Below are 8,384 nucleotides of genomic sequence, written 5' to 3' on the forward strand. Positions count from 1 at the left end.
TTACATAATCACAACTGTGCTTCATGAGGATGAGGATATCCTACCATGACATGGTGGGTGGGCCTCATGAGCTTGCCATATTCAGCCACATCTACACCAAGTTGAAACCATGTTGAGATTCACTGACCTATGACTTCTTCATCATAAGAAACATTAATTCCTACCTCTTCATGCAAACTATTGGGTCTGTCAATGTTCTATGTTAGAAATTTAAAGACAACTTGCCACCAAGGGGATTGACGGTACACATGAAATTCTATGATTGCATGTTCACTAGCATTGTACACACCATCATTAAAATGTCACCTTGTACCCAAAGGATGCCTCATATTATTCTTTAATGGTGACGAACAATTGTGGTCATAATAAACTAATCACGTTTGAATGGATTTACAAAAAGTTAGAACCCCATATACCAACTTTAATGGAAGTAATTAAAATAGCGATTGGATAACTAAAAGAATAGAGAGCTGAGGGCTACAAAAGAAGAAGATGACAAAAGTGGATCAAGAGTGCTGATGTAGATAGTGAGTTCAAAATGACAAGGATAGCTCTGACCTCTATCACAATAGATAGGCACCACTTTATGCCATGTCGACCATTCCACCTTAGTCCCTTTTTAAGGCACTTCACTCATCTTTATGAGCAAATCATTGTTTTAAAGGCTTTTCTAATTGTTGTTCATAGTGGGCGCATATTCTTTTCAACTAACACTACATGATATTCTCAATTAATAGATTGTTGGGTATTGAAGTAAGGAAACAAGCATAGCAAAGTTCTAAGGGGGAGTCGAGTTGTTTGTCTAAGGCATTATGAAGGTATGGAAATTTTTTAAAGGAAAACTTTACTACTGCATTGGCCCCCTCTTCCATTTTTGCCAATGTCCATCCTCTTTGGATTCCTATTAAATACTTTAGTAATATATTTATTCTCCATTTTTAATATAATATATGTTGATAGACCACGGTGCATTAAAATTCTAGCATTTCTCTCAGAATATATCCTTTTTTAATATCCCACCCCACATACACATCCAGAGTCCATGGAAGCAAGATATGTGCTTCTCAAACATGATGAATTAATATGTGGTAAACAAAAATAAGCATTTGCTATGTTACCTCACTAGCTATACACAAATTTGGAAACATCCTTTCAGTTTCTATTATCGTTGAAGGACCTTAAAATATATATTTATTCCATACTGACTTGCTAGTTTCAACCTTTCCTCATACAAGATTTTTTGAGCATCGTTATTCTTTAGATCCTCATTTATGAACCCTTAATATGATAGATTGTCACTTTTTTCAATAGTACATCTGGTGATCTGGCAACTATGCTTTCAAATGTCCCATCTACTTTTCCTCATAGTATATCTTCCTATCGTGAGCCATAGCCACACATGTCCAATTTCATAAGAGCAAATTTATATTCACATAATTGATTGTAAAAGTATTAATTTGTATATAGTAACCTGTGTCTTCATTGTAGCATTCATCAAAGAAATCGGTAGAACAACCCCAGAGCAACGCAATAGCATAATAAGCTAAAGTAGCCTTTTTCTTATATAATACTATTGAGATATATAAAGTTTTTAATATTCTAGATCATGCAAGTTGGATAAGGTTTCGAACATATACTAGATAAAAATGTCGCATTTTGATTTTGCCTTTAATAACAAAATTTCATTTTGTACTTTCTTAGGAATATCTTGCTTGGTTGCATTTCCCCTCAAGTTTTAACTCATCTACACAGCTACCCATATATTACTTCCTCTTTTGATTCTCCTTAAAAGACTTAAATATAAACTTCTTTTTATACTATATGTAACTTGGATATCTTTATGTACTTTAGATATTCGTTCAATTATTCTCTTAGAATATATTTATCCATTGACATTGCTCACCTAGGTCTAGCTTCTATTGACATAATATGTGTGGTTCACATAATGATTATTGATGAAATATGAATTTGTCTTTAAAAGCATGTGTTTTCATGCTTTTGCATTCATCAACTCTCTCTCTCTCTCTCTCTCTCTCTCTCTCTCTCTCTCTCTCTCTCTCTCTCACACACACACACACACACACACACACACACACACAATTCTTTACATGTGGACTCTTTGTTGATTACCTTAGTATGATTCATATTTTCTCTAGGGTTTTCAATGGCAAATAGTCCTTATCTTCATCCACATACACACCATTTTCTGGAACTATATTTCCATGCTATAACAAAGTTATGTGGCTTGTGTGTGTGTGTGTGTGTCTCCGTCTCTCTCTGTCTCTCTCTCTCTCTCTCATTTATGCTTTTGTAATGTGTGCAACCCAATTTCCTCTAAGAGAACTGGGACCTCATGAGAGTAGAACCGCATGTTCTAAGACCATAACTACAATCAAAGCGCAATCAGCAACACATCTCAACCCTCTTAATATTCCCTAACTTAATGGCAAAATGGATCCACTATTAGATTGCTTCCCATGACTCTAACAAAACCCATACCCCTACTTTCAAAAATCAATCACCAATACATGGCATCGCCAGCCTAGCAAAAAATTGGACAATAGAAACATGTGCCTTTGTACCTAGTAACAACAATTGCTCAATAGAAATAGGTGCCTTTGTACCTAGTAACAACCCAATAGATCCCATATGTGCTAACACCAATGCAAAATTAGATGGATGAACGCTATCCATGATGCAAAGTGATAAGACAAGATAATAGGGAAACCTTACTTATAGATGCACAAACTTTTGTAGTATCTTTTAAATAGAATTGGGACCCTCATGAATTGTGTGGCCCAAAAAATAAAACCATGCTTCCATATCATCCTTACCCTCTCATCAAATCAATGATTATCTTTGGGAATCAAGAAAATACTCTCAACAATGAACCTCATAACACTGGAAACGTCTGCCATCAATTGCTCCCTTAGCAAAGATAAGCTTGGACAACCCATATAGAATATCCCATGGTAATCTAGAATCCAAAGTTTGCATGCGGTTAGGATAGCTAGCAACTAAGTTTGACAATTCAACCTACAAATAACATTGTTAACCAAATCAAGACAAAAATTCTAATATGGTAGGTAAACACACCATATTATGAAGGCAATTGAATGCAAATAAAATTGAATTTTCAAATATGCCACTAGTAAGCTAGCTTTAGCTACCACACCTTGCCATGTCAATGTGATACCTTCTTGTTTTTTATGGAGCACATTCTCTAGGAGCTACCGCCATTTCTTCTCTCACAACTTCAAGCTTATGAGTCTTCTCTCTCTACTTCAAGCTCATGAGTCTACTCCAACCTCCTTAATGACCGATGCCATTTCCAAGTCTCATGCAACTTCCATGTCTTTGCTAGTTGTTGCTTTAGATGTCCCCATTCTTGAGTCAATTTTCTATTATCTTTGTTGAGCTCTAATTCTTTGCTTACTACCCTAAGTCAACTAAGTGTCTTGCCTTGGCCTTCAGTCCTTCACAAGATTTTCTATGCTTGATGCCACCACTAACGCTCCACTAACGACTAGTTGGCCTCTAAGTATTGATTGGAATCTAAGTTGTAAAAAAAAGATTGGTCATTGTTAGGTAGTGTTTTTGATGGTACTAATACTTGTACATTATAACTTTTCATAATAAGAGATATTATTGGTTAGACACAAATCTATAGTCCTTGGGTAATGATTTTCAATTGATATTTGATAGGAACATTCCCACCTTAAGTAGAGGATAAAGGTTGTTATTAACCACCTTGCTACCGACAATCCTTTGTTGCTAGGTGACCTCTCATTTCCATAGGCATAGCACCATGGACTCAGGCCTTTCTTATACATTGTTGAAAGTGTTTGATCACCACCATGAGACACATTTAGCTTACTTTAGTATAGTAGAATAGATTCCTCATCTAAGAGAAGGGATCAAAGGTCATCAAAATCCAACTGATTTTTATGACCTAGCACCATAATGATGGAGAAACCATATCAAACTCTTGTGGAAGCTTCATGAGGTTAAGTGCAGCCAATTGAGCACATGACAAGGCGGCACCCATTACCAATAGCTAGTCATGGATAACCTTGGTATTCATTAGAAATGGTTGCATAGAGCTACCTAAAAAAAATTAAGACTATATAACTGACCCTACATTGTTCTTTGTGAGGGATTTGAATGTTGTGTGACTTTGTGAGAGTAGTTACCGCATTAGGTGTGAGTGGGAGAAGTTTTGAGAAGTTTTGTGAATGGGAGGTGAAAGGAGGAATTCAACTTGTAGTTTGTTTTGGCATGTTGCACTATGCATACTATTCAACTTCATGAATAACTCGTGAGAGCCTATCATTATTCACCTTTTGGATTCATTTTCTCTCTACACATGCATACAAAACACAAAGGTTGCATGTGTTTCTTTCCAAACTCTCTTGGATGTTTCCATTGTCAATCCTAGGGGTGTGACTAACATAGTCCACAAAGCCAAAGTACGAAGGCATTAAAGCCTTAGAAGGCCGAAGGCTTGCATGGAAGCCCAAGTTGCACAAAGTAAGGACACAAGCTAGTGAGCCTATCTATTGCCACTCTTAGACTCAATTCTATGGCCACAACTAGCCTCTACCTTTAGCCTTGCCTCTGCCTTTACTCAACAATTGATGGTTTCCTTTACACTAAAGATTGCCTTGTCTCAATTGTAGAGCACTTGCAATAGTCCACTATCATCCTGACTCATCTTAGTTCCACTTTGTCCTCAATGCTTTAAATTTCCAAAGCCACAAGCATGCGGTAGATCTAGTATAGAAGTGATAGACACTAGCATATTACATTCATGAACTAGTAGCAGAAAACATCTGTCACTTGCAATATCAACACAAGGCCAAGGTGCCACATGGCACACTCCATCCACATCTGCAATCTATGTCACCCTACCACATCAACAATGTGTAGATGTTTCTCTTCCTAGAGTGACTCATGATCCAAATAAAATAGATTGGCATAAGAAAGATAAATATGCCTCTCATTCAATAAAATGAAATGTACAAGATGTCACGGCCAGACAACTCCATACAATGAAAGCATCAAAGGAAGCATGGGATATGTTTGTAATCCCATAAGAATCAAACAATATTTTAGTAGTTTGACACTAAGAGATTAAATCAATCAAATCTTTTGACACAAATGGAACTAGGCATGCTTATCTACCATGGTTCAAGGACATCAACATCCAACTTGTACTAGCAAGTGAAATAATGAAATATGAAGAAGTAGTCCAAGTCATCCTCTTGGACAGGGCCATGAGAACCTAGTTCAAAGTCTTGTTATTCAAATATAAGTGTCTACACTAGGAAAACTACAATCAAGATTATTAGAGAACAATTGAGAGCCCAAACAACTCAAACCGATATTAGGCAAATCAATGAGCAAGACTTTTCAAATTCAACCATAGGTAAAGAAAGAGGCAAATCATCTACAAGGGGGGTGGACATCAACATCAACATCAATCTCTCTTACTATATGCACATAGCAGCTTTTAATGATTTGTAGATTTGAATTACATTGGCAATCTCATGAAGAAGGTGAAACAACATGAAGACCGGAAGCTTCTTCTCTATTATCGTCTATGTCGATCCTATAGAGAGAAAAATCAAACCCAAGAGGGAAGGAGGTGAACCCAAAAAAATAAAATAAAATAAATGCGAAAAAGAGGGAATGATGAGGGATCTGAAGAGGAAAGCATGGTGGGGCAGGCTCCTGAAAGGGACACTAGAAGAAGGTCTCCCTGAGACTGCCATGGTTTACCGAGGATAGAATAAGCTCTATCTATAGGAATGACGAAAAAGGAGAAGATTCCATAGGCAACAATGATTGTAGCACTTTCAATAACATGGAAAACGAGGAAATCATCAGCATTAGCATTAAAGAGAAAATTATTAGAATAGAGGGAATTCTTCAAACATAGGAGACTTTCAGGGTTGACAAAATTCATTAAGAAGACGTCATTAGAATAGAGGGAATTCTTCCAACATATGAGACTTTCAAGTTTGAGATAATTCACTAAGAATCATGTCAAGTAGATAGTGCAATTATTGTGACAAATGGACATTATGAAAGAGTTTTGCATAAAGAGACAACATGATCGTCAAGTACATTACAAATGTTAGCATGACATATTTCTCATGAATGTTCTATCATTATCTTTATCCATCACACCACCTCCACAAGGAGGTATATGAATGGTGTCAGATTTGTACAGCAGCATGCCAAAAGTTTAGTAGATCCCTGGACCATTAAGTTCTATGCCATAGCATATGGAGCCTTTGAGAGATGGATGTTGGGCCTTTGTGGAACCACTCACTTGCTCATGTTAAGGTAAATATTATTTATTTGTGGCCACAAATTATGAAACACTATGGGTAGAGTCCAAAGCAAAAGTAGCACAATTATAAAATTGATGGGATATCTCAAGGTGTATGCCTCAAGCACACCTTGGTTTCTATGTGTGAGTGCTAGAGGCACAGTTAGGTGCCCATAAGCACAGTTAGGTGGTGGAAAGCCACATAGGAGGATTGAGAGAATCTAGGAGCAGATTGAGGAGATGATTGTGGAGCTCTGAAGTCATCAGTGATGTCAGTGAGCATGTAAGAGGTGCCTACATAAGGACCTCACTCTTCTTCATTCCATAATGCAAGTATTCTGAATTTGTGTCCACTCTACTCTTTCCTTTCAATTTACCAACATGGTATCAGAGCCATTTGATCCCCCTTGATCCATTTCTACCACATCATCATCTTCTTCTCCATCTTCTTCTTCACCATCTCTTCCTCTTCTTCCCAAAGTTTGCTTAAGCCTGTTCTCCTCTGGTTCTCTACCATTTTCCACGCCCTTCCTGCTGGAGATCCACCTCGAAGGGGCGAACCCCTGGCTGAAAGGAATTGATGAATCTCTGCCTCGTTTCGTCGCCATTACACGCAGTTCGTCGACCTTTGTTCCTGCGTTTTCTCTCAGCATGCTCCATGCTTCTCTAATTCCTTTCAGAGGGAGCTAGTCCATACCTAGAGCTATCCTGTGCTAAAATCTGAGCAGCAATGGTTGCATATTCCAGCTGAAAACAGAGAAAAACTAGTCGAAAATGGAGAGACTAGCTATGGCACCCTGACGTGTTTTTGCGCCTTTTCTCCTCAGTGGACCTTTTATGGTATATTAGCTCTCTTTTGCCTCAAAAACCCCCTTTTCCTTTGCTCTGAAGAGTGAGATACAAGTCCTCCAAGTTCAGTCTTTTGATTTTGATAGTTTTGACAAGTTTTTGAAGATGATGCTACATAAGATGCTATTCTAGCATTTCTGGTTTTTTGAAGTTTTCAATAACATCAGTACAACTATGGCTTCAGCTTTGCTTTGAGTTGCTATACCTAGTTTTGATTGGAAAGCTTTCATTTTAGCTATCTCTATGAAGCATGTAAGAAAAAGCATCATTGATTAAATTTTGGTCACTAGTCTTTGCTACATTAAATGCTTATATTTGGAAGCCTTTCAGTTGTTATTCTAGCCTTGTAAGAGAGAAAGACACTGCCCAATATCTGGGTTAGACCCTCTCATGGCTACCATATTGAATATAGATAAGTTCAATGGAAAGGGCTTCCACACATGGCAGATGAAGGTGAAATTTGGATTGATGAGGGAAAACCTCTGGGGACTTGTCAAACCAACTTCAACTGCTTCTTCTACAGCCTCCAATGCTGGAGAATCCTCAACTCCGACACGCCCAGCAAGGGATCCCGCTAGAGAGGAGAAAGCATATGGTATCATTGCTCTTGCTTTAGGAGATGATTATATTCATCACATCTCTGACTTAGAGTCCCCTTCAAAAGCTTGGCAGAAGCTTGACATGATTTTTGGTGCTAGCTCTCACCTCTCTAAATTATCACTTAAAATCTCTTTCTTTGAATTGAAGATGGTTAGTGGCACTGCTTTGGTAGCTCATGTCAATTACATGCAGAGTCTTATGACTCAACTTGCTTCTATCAACTCTCCTATTACTACAGATGATGCTATGGCAGTGTTACTTAAGAGTATGCTTGAAGATTATGATCATATAGTTACCACTTTGAAAAATCTTCCTAATCCTAATCTTGAAGGTATTATCTCTGCTCTCCAAGAAGAAGAAAGGCACATGGAGCTCAGGAAAGGCAATGACACTGTTTATGCTATAAAAATCCAGAAGGGCAAGTTTATACCTTGCAATCACTGTGGAAAGACAAATCACCTTTCAAAGGACTGCTTCAAAATCAATCCATGCAAACACTGTGGTAAAAACAACCATCATGAGAAGTTTTTCAAAGCCAAAGCAAAGACAGAAAATGCAAATCTACTTTCAGTTGATGTGCCTCCACTTAAATCATCTC

This window comes from Dipteris shenzhenensis, chromosome 4 (genome assembly GCF_047967505.1).
Source record: "Dipteris shenzhenensis isolate YYH24624 ecotype China chromosome 4, Dip_SZ_1.0, whole genome shotgun sequence".
NCBI lineage: Eukaryota > Viridiplantae > Streptophyta > Polypodiopsida > Gleicheniales > Dipteridaceae > Dipteris > Dipteris shenzhenensis.